Source organism: Oncorhynchus tshawytscha, unplaced genomic scaffold, assembly GCF_018296145.1.
Source record: "Oncorhynchus tshawytscha isolate Ot180627B unplaced genomic scaffold, Otsh_v2.0 Un_contig_13676_pilon_pilon, whole genome shotgun sequence".
NCBI lineage: Eukaryota > Metazoa > Chordata > Actinopteri > Salmoniformes > Salmonidae > Oncorhynchus > Oncorhynchus tshawytscha.
The window spans coordinates 48277-69620 of record NW_024608626.1 but is presented as its reverse complement, the minus strand read 5'-3'; the positions used below and the strand labels follow the sequence as shown (position 1 = coordinate 69620).

Here is a 21344-nt window from a genome sequence, read left to right as displayed (position 1 = left end):
TCAGGTAAAGACTATATCATTTTGCTAGGCGAGTCAGAGGGAGTCAGTCAGGTCTTCTTCATCAGGTAAAGACTATTTCATTTTGCTAGGGGAGTCAGAGGGAGTCAGTCAGGTCTTCTTCATCAGGTAAAGACTATTTCATTTTGCTAGGGGAGTCAGAGGGAGTCAGTCAGGTCTTTGTCATCAGGTAAAGACTATTTCATTTTGCTAGGCGAGTCAGAGGGAGTCAGTCAGGTCTTCTTCATCAGGTAAAGACTATTTCATTTTGCTAGGCAAGTCAGAGGGAGTCAGTCAGGTCTTCGTCATCAGGTAAAGACTATTTCATTTTGCTAGGCGAGTCAGAGGGAGTCAGTCAGGTCTTCGTCATCAGGTAATTTCCTTGAACTGCACCGTTTGGAGATTCGGATAACCGATCAGACATTATTATCACATCCATCAGTACTGTGTTCTGATCAGACATTATTATCACATCCATCAGTACTGTGTTCTGATCAGACATTATTATCACATCCATCAGTACTGTGTTCTGATCAGACATTATTATCACATCCATCAGTACTGTGTTCTGATCAGACATTATTATCACATCCATCAGTACTGTGTTCCGATCAGACATTATTGTCACATCCATCAGTACTGTGTTCCTATCAGACATTATTATCACATCCATCAGTACTGTGTTCTGATCAGACATTATTATCACATCCATCAGTACTGTGTTCTGATCAGACATTATTATCACATCCATCAGTACTGTGTTCTGATCAGACATTATTATCACATCCATCAGTACTGTGTTCTGATCAGACATTATTATCACATCCATCAGTACTGTGTTCTGATCAGACATTATTATCACATCCATCAGTACTGTGTTCTGATCAGACATTATTATCACATCCATAAGTACTGTGTTCTGATCAGACATTATTATCGCATCCATAAGTACTGTGTTCTGATCAGACATTATTATCGCATCCATAAGTACTGTGTTCTGATCAGACATTATTATCACATCCATCAGTACTGTGTTCCTATCAGATATTATTATCACATCCATCAGTACTGTGTTCCGATCAGACATTATTATCAATTCCAAAATGGGAGCTTTAAAAGACTAATTCTGGAGGTTGTTTCACCTGAATAGCTGCCAAGCCTTGGCGCGTTGCCATCGACGCCGTCAAAAAAGTCCAAGGAGTCCCAGTTGTGTTCCGTGGCAAAAGTTATGACCTGGATCTGAAGAAAGGAACAAAGAAATACATTTAAGAGTAAAAAAAAAGAAGAAATATCTAAGTTGAATAAAACAGTTGCTTCATCAATAATGGGATACATTTTTAGCAAATTCCCATTTTAAGATAGAATTCCATGAAAGTTTAATTCTTAAACCCTTTTAACTATCAACACTTTCCAACATTATATTCATAACGTTTCATGCTGCATCTCTCACTTGGATGCCTGCTCCCTCCGGCACAGAGACCTTCCAGATACAGTTGAGATAGTTGGCGTAGGGCTCTGGGTAACCAGGAGAAAGGATGGTCCCCTTACGAGATGTCAGCAGTCCTCCACAGGGAACTGCACAGGGTGAGTGAAGAGAGAGACAAGTCACCCAGAGGAGACCAGGGTGAGAGAAGAGAGAGACAAGTCACCCAGAGGAGACCAGGGTGAGAGAAGAGAGAGACAAGTCACCCAGAGACCAGGGTGAGAGAAGAGAGAGACAAGTCACCCAGACACCAAGAGTAGAGAAGAGAGAGACAAGTCACCCAGACACCAAGAGTAGAGAAGAGAGAGACAAGTCACCCAGACACCAAGAGTAGAGAAGAGAGAGACAAGTCACCCAGAGGAGACCAGGGTGAGAGAAGAGAGAGACAAGTCACCCAGAGGAGACCAGGGTGAGAGAAGAGAGAGACAAGTCACCCAGAGGAGACCAGGGTGAGAGAAGAGAGAGACAAGTCACCCAGAGGAGACCAGGGTGAGAGAAGAGAGAGACAAGTCACCCAGACAAGTCAAGTCACCCAGAGGAGACCAGGGTGAGAGAAGAGAGAGACAAGTCACCCAGACACCAAGAGTAGAGAAGAGAGAGACAAGTCACCCAGACAGAGAAGAGAGAGACAAGTCACCCAGAGGAGACCAGAGTGAGAGAAGAGAGAGACAAGTCACCCAGAGGAGACCAGGGTGAGAGAAGAGAGAGACAAGTCACCCAGAGGAGACCAGGGTGAGAGAAGAGAGAGACAAGTCACCCAGACACCAAGAGAAGAGAGAGACAAGTCACCCAGAGAGACCAGGGTGAGAGAGAGAGAGACAAGTCACCCAGACACCAAGAGTAGAGAAGAGAGAGACAAGTCACCCAGACACCAAGAGTAGAGAAGAGAGAGACAAGTCACCCAGACACCAGAGACCAGGAGACCAGGGTGATTCCATCACTAGGAGACCAGGGTGTCTCCTATTCCATCACTAGGAGACCAGTCTCCTATTCCACACCAGACACCACCCAGGAGTCCTAGAACTAGGAGACCAGGGTGTCTCCTACCATCACTAGGAGCCCAGGGTGTCTCCTATTCCATCACTATGGAGCCCAGGGTGTCTCCTATTCCATCACTATGGAGCCCAGGGTGTCTCCTATTCCATCACTATGGAGCCCAGGGTGTCTCCTATTACATCACTATGGAGCCCAGGGTGTCTCCTATTCCATCACTATGGAGCCCGGGGTGTCTCCTATTACATCACCATGGAGCCCAGGGTGTCTCCTATTCCATCACTATGGAGCCCAGGGTGTCTCCTATTCCATCACTATGGAGCCCAGGGTGTCTCCTATTCCATCACTATGGAGCCCAGGGTGTCTCCTATTCCATCACTATGGAGTGTCTCTATTCCATCACTATGGAGCCCAGGGTGTCTCCTATTCCATCACTATGGAGCCCAGGGTGTCTCCTATTCCATCACTATGGAGCCCAGGGTGTCTCCTATTCCATCACTATGGAGCCCAGGGTGTCTCCTATTCCATCACTATGGAGCCCAGGGTGTCTCCTATTCCATCACTATGGAGCCCAGGGTGTCTCCTATTCCATCACTATGGAGCCCAGGGTGTCTCCTATTCCATCACTATGGAGCCCGGGGTGTCTCCTATTCCATCACTATGGAGCCCGGGGTGTCTCCTATTCCATCACTATGGAGCCCAGGGTGTCTCCTATTCCATCACTATGGAGCCCAGGGTGTCTCCTATTACATCACTATGGAGACCAAGGTGTCTCCTATTACATCACCATGGAGACCAGGGTTCATCCATGCATTCCTCCATCTCATCATCATCTATCCATGGGGCTTCATCCATCCATTTATCCCTCATCTGTCCATCATCCATTCATGGGTTTCATCCATCTATCATTTGTGATCCGTTCACCCCAGCCCTTCTGATTACTGTTGATCTCCTGCTGGTTCCAGGGGTTTCATTATAAACCTCATAGGACCACAACCGATTACTGTTGATCTCCTGCTGGTCCCAGTGGCTTCATTATAAACCTCATAGGACCATAACCGATTACTGTAGATCTCCTGCTGGTCCCAGTGGCTTCATTATAAACCTCATAGGACCATAACCGATTACTGTTGATCTCCTGCTGGTCCCAGTGGCTTCATTATAAACCTCATAGGACCACAACCGATTACTGTTGATCTCCTGCTGGTCCCAGTGGCTTCATTATAAACCTCATAGGACCACAACCGATTACTGTAGATCTCCTGCTGGTCCCAGTGGCTTCATTATAAACCTCATAGGACCACAACCGATTACTGTTGATCTCCTGCTGGTCCCAGTGGCTTCATTATAAACCTCATAGGACCACAACCGATTACTGTTGATCTCCTGCTGGTCCCAGTGGCTTCATTATAAACCTCCTCATAGGACCACAACCGATTACTGTAGATCTCCTGCTGGTCCCAGTGGCTTCATTATAAACCTCATAGGACCACAACCGATTACTGTAGATCTCCTGCTGGTCCCAGTGGCTTCATTATAAACCTCATAGGACCACAACCGATTACTGTTGATCTCCTGCTGGTCCCAGTGGCTTCATTATAAACCTCATAGGACCACAACCGATTACTGTAGATCTCCTGCTGGTCCCAGTGGCTTCATTATAAACCTCATAGGACCACAACCGATTACTGTTGATCTCCTGCTGGTCCCAGTGGCTTCATTATAAACCTCATAGGACCACAACCGATTACTGTTGATCTCCTGCTGGTCCCAGTGGCTTCATTATAAACCTCATAGGACCACAACCGATTACTGTTGATCTCCTGCTGGTCCCAGTGGCTTCATTATAAACCTCATAGGACCACAACCGATTACTGTTGATCTCCTGCTGGTCCCAGTGGCTTCATTATAAACCTCATAGGACCACAACCGATTACTGTTGATCTCCTGCTGGTCCCAGTGTTCATTATCTCCTGCTGGTCCCAGTGGCTTCATTATAAACCTCATAGGACCACAACCGATTACTGTAGATCTCCTGCTGGTCCCAGTGGCTTCATTATAAACCTCATAGGACCACAACCGATTACTGTTGATCTCCTGCTGGTCCCAGTGGCTTCATTATAAACCTCATAGGACCACAACCGATTACTGTTGATCTCCTGCTGGTCCCAGTGGCTTCATTATAAACCTCATAGGACCACAACCGATTACTGTTGATCTCCTGCTGGTCCCAGTGGCTTCATTATAAACCTCATAGGACCACAACCGATTACTGTTGATCTCCTGCTGGTCCCAGTGGCTTCATTATAAACCTCATAGGACCACAACCGATTACTGTTGATCTCCTGCTGGTCCCAGTGGCTTCATTATAAACCTCATAGGACCACAACCGATTACTGTTGATCTCCTGCTGGTCCCAGTGGCTTCATTATAAACCTCATAGGACCACAACCGATTACTGTTGATCTCCTGCTGGTCCCAGTGGCTTCATTATAAACCTCATAGGACCACAACCGATTACTGTTGATCTCCTGCTGGTCCCAGTGGCTTCATTATAAACCTCATAGGACCACAACCGATTACTGTTGATCTCCTGCTGGTCCCAGTGGCTTCATTATAAACCTCATAGGACCACAACCGATTACTGTTGATCTCCTGCTGGTCCCAGTGGCTTCATTATAAACCTCATAGGACCACAACCGATTACTGTTGATCTCCTGCTGGTCCCAGTGGCTTCATTATAAACCTCATAGGACCACAACCGATTACTGTAGATCTCCTGCTGGTCCCAGTGGCTTCATTATAAACCTCATAGGACCACAACCGATTACTGTTGATCTCCTGCTGGTCCCAGTGGCTTCATTATAAACCTCATAGGACCACAACCGATTACTGTTGATCTCCTGCTGGTCCCAGTGGCTTCATTATAAACCTCATAGGACCACAACCGATTACTGTAGATCTCCTGCTGGTCCCAGTGGCTTCATTATAAACCTCATAGGACCACAACCGATTACTGTTGATCTCCTGCTGGTCCCAGTGGCTTCATTATAAACCTCATAGGACCACAACCGATTACTGTTGATCTCCTGCTGGTCCCAGTGGCTTCATTATAAACCTCATAGGACCACAACCGATTACTGTTGATCTCCTGCTGGTCCCAGTGGCTTCATTATAAACCTCATAGGACCACAACCGATTACTGTTGATCTCCTGCTGGTCCCAGTGGCTTCATTATAAACCTCATAGGACCACAACCGATTACTGTAGATCTCCTGCTGGTCCCAGTGGCTTCATTATAAACCTCATAGGACCACAACCGATTACTGTTGATCTCCTGCTGGTCCCAGTGGCTTCATTATAAACCTCATAGGACCACAACCGATTACTGTAGATCTCCTGCTGGTCCCAGTGGCTTCATTATAAACCTCATAGGACCACAACCGATTACTGTAGATCTCCTGCTGGTCCCAGTGGCTTCATTATAAACCTCATAGGACCACAACCGATTACTGTAGATCTCCTGCTGGTCCCAGTGGCTTCATTATAAACCTCATAGGACCACAACCGATTACTGTAGATCTCCTGCTGGTCCCAGTGGCTTCATTATAAACCTCATAGGACCACAACCGATTACTGTAGATCTCCTGCTGGTCCCAGTGGCTTCATTATAAACCTCATAGGACCACAACCGATTACTGTAGATCTCCTGCTGGTCCCAGTGGCTTCATTATAAACCTCATAGGACCACAACCGATTACTGTTGATCTCCTGCTGGTCCCAGTGGCTTCATTATAAACCTCATAGGACCACAACCGATTACTGTAGATCTCCTGCTGGTCCCAGTGGCTTCATTATAAACCTCATAGGACCACAACCGATTACTGTTGATCTCCTGCTGGTCCCAGTGGCTTCATTATAAACCTCATAGGACCACAACCGATTACTGCTGGTCCCAGATCATTATAAACCTGCTGGATCCTGCTGGTCCCAGTGGCTTCATTATAAACCTCATAGGACCACAACCGATTACTGTTGATCTCCTGCTGGTCCCAGTGGCTTCATTATAAACCTCATAGGACCACAACCGATTACTGTAGATCTCCTGCTGGTCCCAGTGGCTTCATTATAAACCTCATAGGACCACAACCGATTACTGTTGATCTCCTGCTGGTCCCAGTGGCTTCATTATAAACCTCATAGGACCACAACCGATTACTGTTGATCTCCTGCTGGTCCCAGTGGCTTCATTATAAACCTCATAGGACCACAACCGATTACTGTTGATCTCCTGCTGGTCCCAGTGGCTTCATTATAAACCTCATAGGACCACAACCGATTACTGTTGATCTCCTGCTGGTCCCAGTGGCTTCATTATAAACTCCTGCTGGTCCCAGTGGCTTCATTATAAACCTCATAGGACCACAACCGATTACTGTAGATCTCCTGCTGGTCCCAGTGGCTTCATTATAAACCTCATAGGACCACAACCGATTACTGTAGATCTCCTGCTGGTCCCAGGGGTTTCATTATAAACCTCATAGGACCACAACCGATTACTGTTGATCTCCTGCTGGTCCCAGTGGCTTCATTATAAACCTCATAGGACCACAACCGATTACTGTAGATCTCCTGCTGGTCCCAGTGGCTTCATTATAAACCTCATAGGACCATAACGGATTACTGTTGATCTCCTGCTGGTCCCAGGAGTTTCATTATAAACCTCATAGGACCATAACCGATTACTGTTGATCTCCTGCTGGTTCCAAGCCATAGGCTCTCCAATATCCACATTGCAATGTATTGGGCATTCAAAGTGATTTGCTAGTGTGGATATAGGAACGTAGCAATATACTTTACAGCAGAGATCAAAGCATGTCAGGTACCACTTCTACATGAATATTTGAAAGTCCGCTACTGCACATTACATTATGAACAGCTGTAAGGCCTCGTGTAGTTCAAACAGACATCCATCAGCCACGGAATAAAAAACAAAAACGATATACTATTTTTCATCTGAAAGAATACAATGTGTTGCTTTAGAGAGATAACTCAAATCCCAGCAGTTGTTCTGTTGTCTATTGTCACCAGTTGCTGACTCATTTCATTTCATGACAGATATCAGAATAACAGGGACTAATGATAATGACATTTTACATATACTCTCCGTTCAACAACGGAACACATGATGATGTCACGGGAATGTTCCCTGAACATAAATGACTCAACAACGGAACACGTGATGATGTCATGGGAATGTTCCCTGAATAGAAATGACTCAACAATGGAACACGTGATGATGTCATGGGAATGTTCCCTGAATAGAAATGACTCAACAATGGAACACGTGACAATGTCATGGGAATGTTCCCTGAATAGAAATGACTCAACAATGGAACACGTGATGATGTCATGGGAATGTTCCCTGAATAAAAATGACCCAACAATGGAACACGTGACGATGTCAATATAAATGACTCTTCCATCAGATCCAGGATAAGAGAGGAGAGAAACAAGGTGGATCTTTTGTTTCCCCGTGTAGGAGGTCAATACTGCCTGGTTGATCCCTGTGTAGGAGGTCAATACTGCCTGGTTGGTCCCTGTGTAGGAGATCAATACTGCCTGGTTGATCCCTGTGTAGGAGGTCAATACTGCCTGGTTGATCCCTGTGTCGGAGGTCAATACTGCCTGGTTGATCCCTGTGTAGGAGGTCAATACTGCCTGGTTGATCCCTGTGTAGGAGGTCAATACTGCCTGGTTGATCCCTGTGTCGGAGGTCAAAACTGCCTGGTTGAATGTTTGCCTGCTGTTGAATTCACCAGCTAACCTCAGTGGAGAGCAGAGCTGTCACCCACAGGGAAACCCACAGGGAAGCTCACAGGGAAACCCACAGGGAAACCCATAGGGAAACTCATAGGGAAACTCACAGGGAAATAGGGAAACTCACAGGGAAATAGGGAAACCCACAGGGAAACCCATAGGGAAACTCACAGGGCTCTGGTCAGAAGCAGTGCACTACATAGGGAATAGGGTGCCGTTTGAGATGCCTCCTTCAGTCCTTCAGTCATAAACAACCTGATGCCTGTCTGCCAAGGACAAACAGGGGTAGTCAACAGACAACCAGCCTGTATCTACCCCACCAAGGACAAACAGGGGTAGTCAACAGACAACCAGCCTGTATCTACCACACCAAGGACGAACAGGGGTAGTCTACAGACAACCAGCCTGTATCTACCACACCAAGGACGACCAGAGGTAGTCAACAGACAACCAGCCTGTATCTACCCCACCAAGGACGAACAGGGGTAGTCTACAGACAACCACTGAGTTGTCTACAACCAGCCTGTATCTACCACACCAAGGACAAACAGGGGTAGTCTACAGACAACCAGCCTGTATCTACCACACCAAGGATGAACAGGAGTAGTCAATAGACAACCAGCCTGTATCTACCACACCAAGGATGACCATGGTTAGTCAACAGACAACCAGCCTGTATCTACCACACCAAGGACGACCAGAGGTAGTCAACAGACAACCAGCCTGTATCTACCCCACCAAGGACGAACAGGGGTAGTCTACAGACAACCACTGAGTTGTCTACAACCAGCCTGTATCTACCACACCAAGGACAAACAGGGGTAGTCTACAGACAACCAGCCTGTATCTACCACACCAAGGATGAACAGGAGTAGTCAATAGACAACCAGCCTGTATCTACCACACCAAGGATGACCATGGTTAGTCAACAGACAACCAGCCTGTATCTACCACACCAAGGACGAACAGGGTTAGTCTACAGACAACCAGCCTGTATCTACCACACCAAGGACGACCAGAGGTAGTCAACAGACAACCAGCCTGTATCTACCACACCAAGGACGAACAGGGGTAGTCAACAGACAACCAGCCTGTATCTACCACACCAAGGACCACCAGGGGTAGTCTACAGACAACCAGCCTGTATCTACCACACCAAGGACGAGCAGGAGTAGTCAACAGACAACCAGCCTGTATCTACCACACCAAGGACGAACAGGGGTAGTCTACAGACAACCAGCCTGTATCTACCACACCAAGGATGACCATGGTTAGTCTACAGACAACCAGCCTGTATCTACCACACCAAGGACGAACAGGGTTAGTCAACAGACAACCAGCCTGTATCTACCACACCAAGGACGAACAGGGTTAGTCTACAGACAACCAGCCTGTATCTACCACACCAAGGACGACCAGAGGTAGTCAACAGACAACCAGCCTGTATCTACCACACCAAGGACGAACAGGGGTAGTCAACAGACAACCAGCCTGTATCTACCACACCAAGGACCACCAGGGGTAGTCTACAGACAACCAGCCTGTATCTACCACACCAAGGACGAGCAGGAGTAGTCAACAGACAACCAGCCTGTATCTACCACACCAAGGACGAACAGGGGTAGTCTACAGACAACCAGCCTGTATCTACCACACCAAGGATGACCATGGTTAGTCTACAGACAACCAGCCTGTATCTACCACACCAAGGATGAACAGGGTTAGTCAACAGACAACCAGCCTGTATCTACCACACCAAGGACGAACAGGGTTAGTCTACAGACAACCAGCCTGTATCTACCACACCAAGGACGACCAGAGGTAGTCAACAGACAACCAGCCTGTATCTACCACACCAAGGATGAACAGGGGTAGTCAACAGACAACCAGCCTGTATCTACCACACCAAGGACGAACAGGGTTAGTCTACAGACAACCAGCCTGTATCTACCACACCAAGGATGACCATGGTTAGTCTACAGACAACCAGCCTGTATCTACCACACCAAGGACGAACAGGGGTAGTCTACAGACAACCAGCCTGTATCTACCACACCAAGGACGAACAGGGGTAGTCAACAGACAACCAGCCTGTATCTACCACACCAAGGACGAACAGGGTTAGTCAACAGACAACCAGCCTGTATCTACCACACCAAGGACGAACAAGGGTAGTCTACAGACAACCAGCCTGTATCTACCACACCAAGGACCACCAGGGGTAGTCTACAGACAACCAGCCTGTATCTACCACACCAAGGACGAGCAGGAGTAGTCAACAGACAACCAGCCTGTATCTACCACACCAAGGACGAACAGGGGGAGTCAACAGACAACCAGCCTGTATCTACCACACCAAGGACGAACAGGGGTAGTCTACAGACAACCAGCCTGTATCTACCACACCAAGGACGAGCAGGAGTAGTCAACAGACAACCAGCCTGTATCTACCACACCAAGGACGAACAGGGGTAGTCTACAGACAACCAGCCTGTATCTACCACACCAAGGACGAACAGGGGTAGTCAACAGACAACCAGCCTGTATCTACCACACCAAGGACGAACAGGAGTAGTCAACAGACAACCACTGAGTTGTCTACAGCCTGTATCTACCACACCAAGGACGAACAGGAGTAGTCAACAGACAACCAGCCTGTATCTACCACACCAAGGACGAACAGGGGTAGTCTACAGACAACCACTGAGTTGTCTACAGCCTGTATCTACCACACCAAGGACGAACAGGAGTAGTCAACAGACAACCAGCCTGTATCTACCACACCAAGGACGAACAGGGGTAGTCTACAGACAACCAGCCTGTATCTACCACACCAAGGACGAACAGGGGTAGTCTAAACACAACCAGCCTGTATCTACCACACCAAGGACGAACAGGAGTAGTCTACAGACAACCACTGAGTTGTCTACAGCCTGTATCTACTACAACAACCAGTCAGGACTGTACAGAGGACAGTATATAAACCCACAACATGATTTCTCCTGCCTCAGTGTGTCGTTGAGCCATGCTGCATGTAGGAGCTCACATATCTAATTATTGGCCCCTAATCCAGTTCACTGCAATTTCAAACTCATCAATATTTTACAGATGATGTCCTCTTCACTACTCCCACGCAGAGACAGACACCGTGACAAATTCACAGAAAGCGACTTCGCTATTCATCTCCTCACTCCTCAGGTGAAGCAGACTTGGTGATGATGCCTGTCTCTTCCTGTGCTACATACAACTCTCAATCTCTGCCATAACAATGCTACTTAATATAATGTTTACATACCCTACATTATTTATCTCATATGTATACATATATACTGTACTCTATATCATCTACTGCATCTTTATGTAATACATGTATCACTAGCCACTTTAAACTATGCCACTTTGTTTACATACTCATCTCATATGTATATACTGCACTCAATACCATCTACTGTATCTTGCCTATGCTGCTCTGTACCATCACTCATTCATATATCTTTATGTACATATTCTTTATCCCCTTACACTTGTGTGTATAAGACAGTAGTTTTTTTTGTTGGAATTGTTAGCTATTTTACTTGTTGGATTATTACTGCATTGTCGGAACTAGAAGCACAAGCATTTCGCTACACTCGCATTAACATCTGCTAACCATGTGACCATTAACATCTGCTAACCATGTGACCAATAACATCTGCTAACCATGTGACCAATAACATCTGCTAACCGTGTGACCATTAACATCTGCTAACCGTGTGACCATTAACATCTGCTAACCATGTGACCAATAACATCTGCTAACCATGTGACCATTAACATCTGCTAACCATGTGACCAAAACATCTGCTAACCATGTGACCATTAACATCTGCTAACCATGTGACCATTAACATCTGCTAACCACCATTAACATCTGCTAACCATGTGACCAATAACATCTGCTAACCATGTGACCATTGTGACCAAAACATCTGCTAACCATGTGACCAATAACATCTGCTAACCATGTGACCAAAACATCTGCCAACCATGTGACCATTAACATCTGCTAACCATGTGACCAAAACATCTGCTAACCATGTGACCAATAACATCTGCTAACCATGTGACCATTAACATCTGCTAACCATGTGACCAATAACATCTGCTAACCATGTGACCAATAACATCTGCTAACCATGTGACCCATAACATTTGATTTGATTTGATTTGATAATCACTATATACCTGCATCCCAAATGGAACCCTATTCCCTACATACAGGTGTAGGATCTTAATTTGATCCTCCTGGTGTTGCAAGAAATGTGAGTGCATTCTAGATTCTAAAAGGTTTCTAAAGTTTGTAATTTCCACTTAAAACATGTAGACTTTATCAAACCCCTACAACAAAAAAAAGTTAATTCATTATAATCCATATAATAATTAAACATTTCCTGTTGCTGCAGGATTATTTACCTGCTGTGAGAAACGGGGTCAAATTAAGCTCCTGCATCTGTGTAGAGCTGGGACTATAAACCAACAATCATTGCCACTGACCAAACTGATCACTTATTGTGGACATTTGCTGATATCCTTCATTTTACAATAAACAACCTACAGGGTTTTACTAGAGAAATGTTCCGTTTGAAATGAAATACATTTGCTAATGTTTGATTGTCAATGGGACAATTGATAGCTACAACATTCAGAGTAGTAGAAATGATATGGGTAATATCAAACATAACTATGCTGCACATATAAGTTCTTAACTTATCATTCCATTTATTGTTATTGTTATAATTCAGTCCATTTATCACAATATGCCTGCAGCATACCACCCTGCATACCACTGCTGGCTTGCTTCTGAAGCTAAGCAGTGTTAGTCCTGGTCAGTTCCTGAATGGGAGACCAGATGCTGCTGGAAGTGGTGTTGGAGGGCCAGTAGGAGGTACTCTTTCCTCTGGTCTAAAAAAATGATCCCAATGCCCCAGGGCAGTGATTGGGGACACTGCCCTGTGTAGGTGTGCTGTCTTTCGGATGGGATGATAAATGGGTGTCCTGACTCTCTGAGGTCATTAAAGATCCCATGGCACTTATCGTAAGTGTAGGGGTGTTAACCCTGGTGTCCTGGCTAAATTCCCAATCTGGCCCTCAAACCATCACAGTCACCTAATAATCCCCAGTTTACAATTGGCTCATTCATCCCCCTCCTCTCCCCTGTAACTATTCCCCAGGTCGTTGCTGTAAATGAGAATGTGTTCTCAGTCAATTTACCTGATAAAATAACGGATAAAAAAAGAAGGATGTTTGTCGATATCGCCCAGCTCTAATCTGTAGTGCACTGCGTTTGAACAGAGCCCTTACGTCACTTTGTGCACTTAATAGGGAATAGGGTGCAGCCTTCATCACTATAGGTACCTTTCAGCACGTCTTGTCTCACATCCTTTGGGTGCATGCAGCCTTCATCACTATACCCTTCAGCACATCCTTTGACAGATGACATGTTAAACCTTCAATGAAGAGATGAATATTAACACGAGCACCAGTTGAAGTACATTCATATGTATGAACCTATATCCAGTTTGTAATGAGGGTTTGATATTCACTTATTTAGCTACTTGTCCTTTTTTACATACTTGTAGGATGCAAGGAACCACGTTACACAATAAAATGCATTACTATGTTTTTACCGTGGAGAATCAGACAGAAATGTAGGCTATACTCTCTGCCTTATTGGCTTCTTTCATACCTCCTGTCTCAAAATACAACACTGCCCCTTTAATGCTCTCCTGGAGGATGATTGGCCACCCTTGGTAGCCTATAGAATAATTCCCATCCAGGGCTTGAAATGAAGGGTGTCCAGTCGTCCCTGGAGACGGTGGAAAACATATCCACAGTTAAAAACAGACTCTGGGACAGTTCTAGGACGACAGATTCCAAATTGATACCGATTGATGTTCTGGTGTCGTTTGGTTAATTTAAAGTATTGATTTGTGGATTTATTTGTGGATGAATGAAACAGTTTTTTTTTTTAGGGTGAATTGTGATGTTTTATTTGTGCTTACCATGATTGTGTGTTTGTATCCTAATGTAGATGTACAGTTGAAGTCTTAGTTTACATAAACTTAGGTTGGAGTCATTAAAACTCATTTTTCAACCACTCCACATATTTCTTTAGTTATTTTTTACCTTTATATAACCAGGCAAGTCAGTTAAGAACAAATTCTTATGAGGGCCTGGGAACAGTGGGTTAACTGCCTGTTCAGGGACAGAACGACAGATTTGTACTTTGTCAGCTCGGGGGTTTGAACTCGCAACCTTCCGGTTATTAGTCCAACGCTCTAACCACTAGGCTACGCTGCAACCTATAGTTTTGGCAAGTCTGTTAGTACATCTACTTTGTGCATGACAAGTCATTTTTCCAACAATTGTTTACAGACAGATTATTTAACTTATAATTCACTGTATCACAATTCCAGAGGGTCAGAAGTTTACGTACACTATGTTGACTGTGCCTTTATACAGCTTGGAAAATTCCAGAAAGTGATGTCATGTCCTATATTGACATAACCTGAATGGCTGCTCAGCAAGGAAGAAGTCACTGCTCCAAAACAGCCATAAAAAAGCCAGACTACAGTTTGCAACTGCAAATGGGGACAAAGATCGTATGTTTGGAGAAATGTCCTCTGGTCTGATGAAATAAAAATAGAACTGTTTGGCCATAATGACCATCGTTATGTTTGGAGGAAAAAGGGGGAGTCTTGCATCGTGAAGCATGGTGGTGGCAGCATCATGTTGTGGGGGTGCTTTGCTGCAGGAGGGACTGGTGCACTTCACAAAATAGATGGCAGAAGTGGATTTATTGGATTAATTGAAACAGCATCTCAAGACATCAGGCAGGACGTTGAAGCTTTGTCGCAAATGGGTCTTCCAAATGGACAATGACCCAAAGCACACTTCCAAAGTTGTGGCAAAATGGCTTAAGGACAAAAAAGGTATTGTAGTGGCCATCACAAAGCCCTGACCTCAATCCAATAGAAAATTTGCGGGTTGAACTGAAAAGCATTGGAAGCTTGTGGAAGGCTACCCGAAACTCTTGACCCAAGTTAAACTATTTAAAGGCAATGCTACCAAATACTAATTGAGTGTATGTAAACTTCTGACCAACTGGGAATGTGATGAAAGAAATCAAAGCTGAAATAAATCATTCTGTCTACTATTATTCTGACATTTCATATTCTCTAAATAAAGTGATGATCCTAACTGACCTAAAACAAGGACTTTTTACTAGGATTAAATGTCAGGAATTGTGAAAAACTCAGTTTAAATGTATTTCGCTAAGGTGCATGTAAACTTCCGACTTTATATACAGTATATATCTATGTATTGTGTTTAATGTGTGTTTTAAATTGTAAAAAGTATATTGTGAAAATAAATCAATATGAAATACAACCACTGCATGTTATTATTATTATTTTTAAAGCAATGAGGCTGATGCAACAGAACAGGCAGTTTAGCTTAAAAAAATTGATAATGTTTTATTTCTATATATAATCAGCTCAACAATGCTCACATGGCTGAAGGCTACGAACAAATGTTCCAAAATGTAATTAGAGAGGGAAAAAAACGTTGTCAAAGGCGCACAGCAAACAAAGATGGTTTAAAGTGACAGATCAACTAGCATGGGTTGCTAATATTGCTAGAATTTTCATCAACTAGCATGGGTTGCTAATATGACGAGGATTATCATCAACTAGCATGGGATGCTAATATGACTAGGATTATCAACAACTAGCATGGGATGCTAATATGACGAGGATTATCATCAACTAGCATGGGTTGCTAATATGACTAGGATTATCATCAACTAGCATGGGATGCTAATATGACTAGGATTATCATCAACTAGCATGGGATGCTAATATGACTAGGATTATCACCAACTAGCATGGGTTGCTAATAACACCAAGATTATCATCAACTAGCATGGATTGCTAATATGACTAGGATTATCATCAACTAGCATGGGATGCTAATATGACGAGGATTATCATCAACTAGCATGGGATGCTAATATGAGTAGGATTATCACCAACTAGCATGGGTTGCTAATAACGCCAAGATTATCATCAACTAGCATGGATTGCTAATATGATAGGATTATCATCAACTAGCATGGGTTGCTAATATGACAAGAAGTATCATCAACTAGCATGGGTTGCTAATATGACGAGGATTATCATCAACTAGCATGGGTTGCTAATATGACTAGGATTATCAACAACTAGCATGGGATGCTAATATGACGAGGATTATCATCAACTAGCATGGGTTGCTAATATGACTAGGATTATCATCAACTAGCATGGGATGCTAATATGACGAGGATTATCATCAACTAGCATGGGATGCTAATATGACTAGGATTATCATCAAAATACTGGATGGGAGACAAGCAGGTCTGCTTCAGTAATACTGGATGGGATACGAGCAGGTCTGCTTCAGTAATACAGGATGGGAGACTAGCAGGTCTGCTTCAGTAATACTGGATTGGAGACAAGCAGGTCTGCTTCAGTAATACTGGATGGGAGACAAGCAGGTCTGCTTCAGTAATACTGGATGGGAGACAAGCAGGTCTGCTTCAGTAATACTGGATGGGAGACAAGCAGGTCTGCTTCAGTAATACTGGATGGGAGACAAGCAGGTCTGCTTCAGTAATACTGGATGGGAGACAAGCAGGTCTCTGGATGGGAGACAAGCAGGTCTGCTTCAGTATTTTAATGAGAGCACGGGTACATTTTAATTTGTTTGTGTTTTAGTTAATCATGTTGTCCACATTACATGGACAATAAAGTTTTTCATTTTAATGTTGTTTGTTGTGTTTAGTTAATCATGTTGTCCACATCACATGGACAATAAAGTTCTAAAGCTAATTTCTGACGGACAAGTGAATAAACAGAACACACTGCCACTTTGGATTGATTCCATTCCCCTCCTAGTTACTCTGTGGGAGTCTGTTAACTAAAACCAGGTTTGATTCCACTCCCCTCCTAGTTACTCTGTGGGAGTCTGTTAACTAAAACCAGGTTTGATTCCACTCCCCTCCTAGTTACTCTGTGGGAGTCTGTTAACTAAAACCAGGTTTGATTCCATCCCCCTCCTAGTTACTCTGTGGGAGTCTGTTAACTAAAACCAGGTTTGATTCCATCCCCCTCCTAGTTACTCTGTGGGAGTCTGTTAACTAAAACCAGGTTTGATTCCACTCCCCTCCTAGTTACTCTGTGGGAGTCTGTTAACTAAAACCAGGTTTGATTCCACTCCCCTCCTAGTTACTCTGTGGGAGTCTGTTAACTAAAACCAGGTTTGATTCCATCCCCCTCCTAGTTACTCTGTGGGAGTCTGTTAACTAAAACCAGGTTTGATTCCACTCCCCTCCTAGTTACTCTGTGGGAGTCTGTTAACTAAAACCAGGTTTGATTCCACTCCCCTCCTAGTTACTCTGTGGGAGTCTGTTAACTAAAACCAGGTTTGATTCCACTCCCCTCCTACTTACTCTGTGGGAGTCTGTTAACTAAAACCAGGTTTGATTCCATCCCCCTCCTAGTTACTCTGTGGGAGTCTGTTAACTAAAACCAGGTTTGATTCCATCCCCTCCTAGTTACTCTGTGGGAGTGGGAGTCAGTTAACTAAAACCAGGTTTGATTCCATCCCACTCCTAGTTACTCTGTGGGAGTCTGTTAACTAAAACCAGGTTTGATTCCATCCCCTCCTAGTTACTCTGTGGGAGTCTGTTAACTAAAACCAGGTTTGATTCCATCCCCTCCTAGTTACTCTGTGGGAGTCTGTTAACTAAAACCAGGTTTGATTCCACTCCCCTCCTAGTTACTCTGTGGGAGTCTGTTAACTAAAACCAGGTTTGATTCCATCCCCTCCTAGTTACTCTGTGGGAGTCTGTTAACTAAAACCAGGTTTGATTCCACTCCCTCTCCTAGTTACTCTGTGGGAGTCTGTTAACTAAAACCAGGTTTGATTCCAACTCCCCACTCCTAGTTACTCTGTGGGAGTCTGTTAACTAAAACCAGGTTTGATTCCACTCCCCTCCTAGTTACTCTGTGGGAGTCTGTTAACTAAAACCAGGTTTGATTCCATCCCCCTCCTAGTTACTCTGTGGAGTCTGTTAACTAAAACCAGGTTTGATTCCACTCCCCTCCTAGTTACTCTGTGGGAGTCTGTTAACTAAAACCAGGTTTGATTCCATCCCCCTCCTAGTTACTCTGTGGGAGTCTGTTAACTAAAACCAGGTTTGATTCCACTCCCCTCCTAGTTACTCTGTGGGAGTCTGTTAACTAAAACAAGGTTTGATTCCACTCCCCTCCTAGTTACTCTGTGGGAGTCTGTTAACTAAAACCAGGTTTGATTCCACTCCCCTCCTACTTACTCTGTGGGAGTCTGTTAACTAAAACCAGGTTTGATTCCACTCCCCTCCTAGTTACTCTGTGGGAGTCTGTTAACTAAAACCAGGTTTGATTCCATCCCCCTAGTTACTCCTAGTTACTCTGTGGGAGTCTGTTAACTAAAACCAGGTTTGATTCCACTCCCCTCCTAGTTACTCTGTGGGAGTCTGTTAACTAAAACCAGGTTTGATTCCTAGTTACTCTGTGGGAGTCTGTTAACCCAGGTTTGATTCCACTCCCCTCCTAGTTACTCTGTGGGAGTCTGTTAACTAAAACCAGGTTTGATTCCACTCCCCTCCTACTTACTCTGTGGGAGTCTGTTAACTAAAACCAGGTTTGATTCCATCCCCCTCCTAGTTACTCTGTGGGAGTCTGTTAACTAAAACAAGGTTTGATTCCACTCCCCTCCTAGTTACTCTGTGGGAGTCTATTAACTAAAACCAGGTTTGATTCCACTCCCCTCCTAGTTACTCTGTGGGAGTCTGTTAACTAAAACCAGGTTTGATTCCACTCCCCTCCTACTTACTCTGTGGGAGTCTGTTAACTAAAACCAGGTTTGAGTCTGTTAACTAAAACCAGGTTTGATTCCATCCCCCTCCTAGTTACTCTGTGGGAGTCTGTTAACTAAAACCAGGTTTGATTCCACTCCCCTCCTAGTTACTCTGTGGGAGTCTGTTAACTAAAACCAGGTTTGATTCCACTCCCCTCCTAGTTACTCTGTGGGAGTCTGTTAACTAAAACCAGGTTTGATTCCATCCCCCTCCTAGTTACTCTGTGGGATTCTGTTAACTAAAACCAGGTTTGATTCCATCCCCATCCTAGTTACTCTGTGGAGTCTGTTAACTAAAACCAGGTTTGATTCCACTCCCCTCCTAGCTACTCTGTGGGAGTCTGCTAACTAAAATCAGGTTTGATTCCATCCCCTCCTAACTAAAACCAGTTACTCTGTTACTCTGGGAGTCTGTTAACTAAAACCAGGTTTGATTCCATCCCCCTCCTAGTTACTTTGTGGGAGTCTGTTAACTAAAACCAGGTTTGATTCCACTCCCCCTCCTAGTTACTCTGTGGGAGTCTGTTAACTAAAACCAGGTTTGATTCCACTCCCCTCCTAGTTACTCTGTGGGAGTCTGTTAACTAAAACCAGGATTGATGCCATCCCCCTCCTAGTTACTCTGTGGGAGTCTGTTAACTAAAACCAGGTTTGATTCCACTCCCCTCCTAGTTACTCTGTGGGAGTCTGTTAACTAAAACCAGGTTTGATTCCACTCCCCTCCTAGTTACTCTGTGGGAGTCTGTTAACTAAAACCAGGTTTGATTCCACTCCCCTCCTAGTTACTCTGTGGGAGTCTGTTAACTAAAACCAGGTTTGATTCCACTCCCCTCCTTGCTACTCTGTGGAGTCTGTTAACTAAAACCAGGTTTGATTCCACTCCCCTCCTAGTTACTCTGTGGGAGTCTGTTAACTAAAACCAGGTTTGATTCCACTCCCTTCCTAGTTACTCTGTGGGTTTCTGCTGTATAAAACAAGGTGTGTTCATTCAGGAGACCGTAATTGAAACAACAAAACAACAGAACTCATTATGATGCTGGGTCCTTTTTTGGAAGGTAAATCTAAGCAGACGTAGCGTGATTGGCCGACTGATTGGCCGACTGATTCCATTCCAGAAGGTTAGTAAAAGAAAACCTCTACTTTTCTACCTCTAACTTCCTTCATGCTGAACACAGAGACATACAGATGGTATCCACAAATTCATCTCTCTTGGTAAGGTGATAAAACTCCTGAAATATTCCTTTAAAGATGGGATCTACGAGTTCATCTGACTTTGGGGAAGTAGATAAAGGACTTCATTTGCCAAATTGCTGAAGTAATTCCTTTCAGAGAGAGAAGCTCCATCTCACGTCTTTAATAAAATAAACGGTCTGCTCTCCAGCTTTATTTCGAAAGGGAAAGACCTCTAGATCAAACGGACTGTTTCCCACTTCCTCCTTTTAAAGCTGGAGGTCTTGGATGACATGAAGAAGTATTACTGGGCAGCACAACAACTGTGTTCACTTGGACAAACAGATCGCACACTATCATTGTGCAATGGAGGAGTATCAAAGCCATGAATGCAATAATTTATCATCTGAAATATAGTCACTACTTCAGGTCCAAGGCATTGAATAATGTTTTTTTTGGGGGGGGGGGGGCAATCCACTGATTCTCAATTCCATTCGTATTTGGGAAAATGTACATCAATTCATGAGGTGGAAATAACCAATTTCGCCAGGCACCCCTAGGTCTGTGACTGTGTGGTTTGGGTCGGTGGAACTAGGTCTGTGACTGTGAGGAGTTGGCTCAGTCTACTTACCTACGCAGGTGGGCTCAGTGCCGTTCCACTGAGCTACAGTGTTAGGGATGGCCTCACACCTGATGGCAGTGGCGCCGTGCAGAGCGTAGCCTGGATTGCATTCAAACAGCACCACCGTGCCAATGCCAAAGTCGTTTCCTATCCGCTTCCCAAACCTGGGCTCCGGCACAGAGCTGCACTGAGATGCACTGGTCCTGGGGACAGCTGGGAGGAGAGAAGACAAGCAGAGTGAGAGAGGGAGAGGGAGAGAGAGAGAGAGAGAGAGAGAGA

At 44.6% G+C, this 21344-nt stretch overlaps 1 long non-coding RNA gene across 1 annotated transcript; it reads right to left on the bottom strand.

Annotated features, from left to right (window-relative positions):
* Nucleotides 1–1147: 1147 nt before the first annotated feature.
* Nucleotides 1148–21274, bottom strand: LOC112241266. The gene is made up of 3 exons (XR_006081701.1): nt 21075–21274; nt 1448–1572; nt 1148–1236 (listed from the first exon to the last, which is right to left on the bottom strand). It is a non-coding gene; the product is annotated as an uncharacterized LOC112241266 (long non-coding RNA).
* Between the last annotated feature and the right edge of the window lie 70 nt (nt 21275–21344).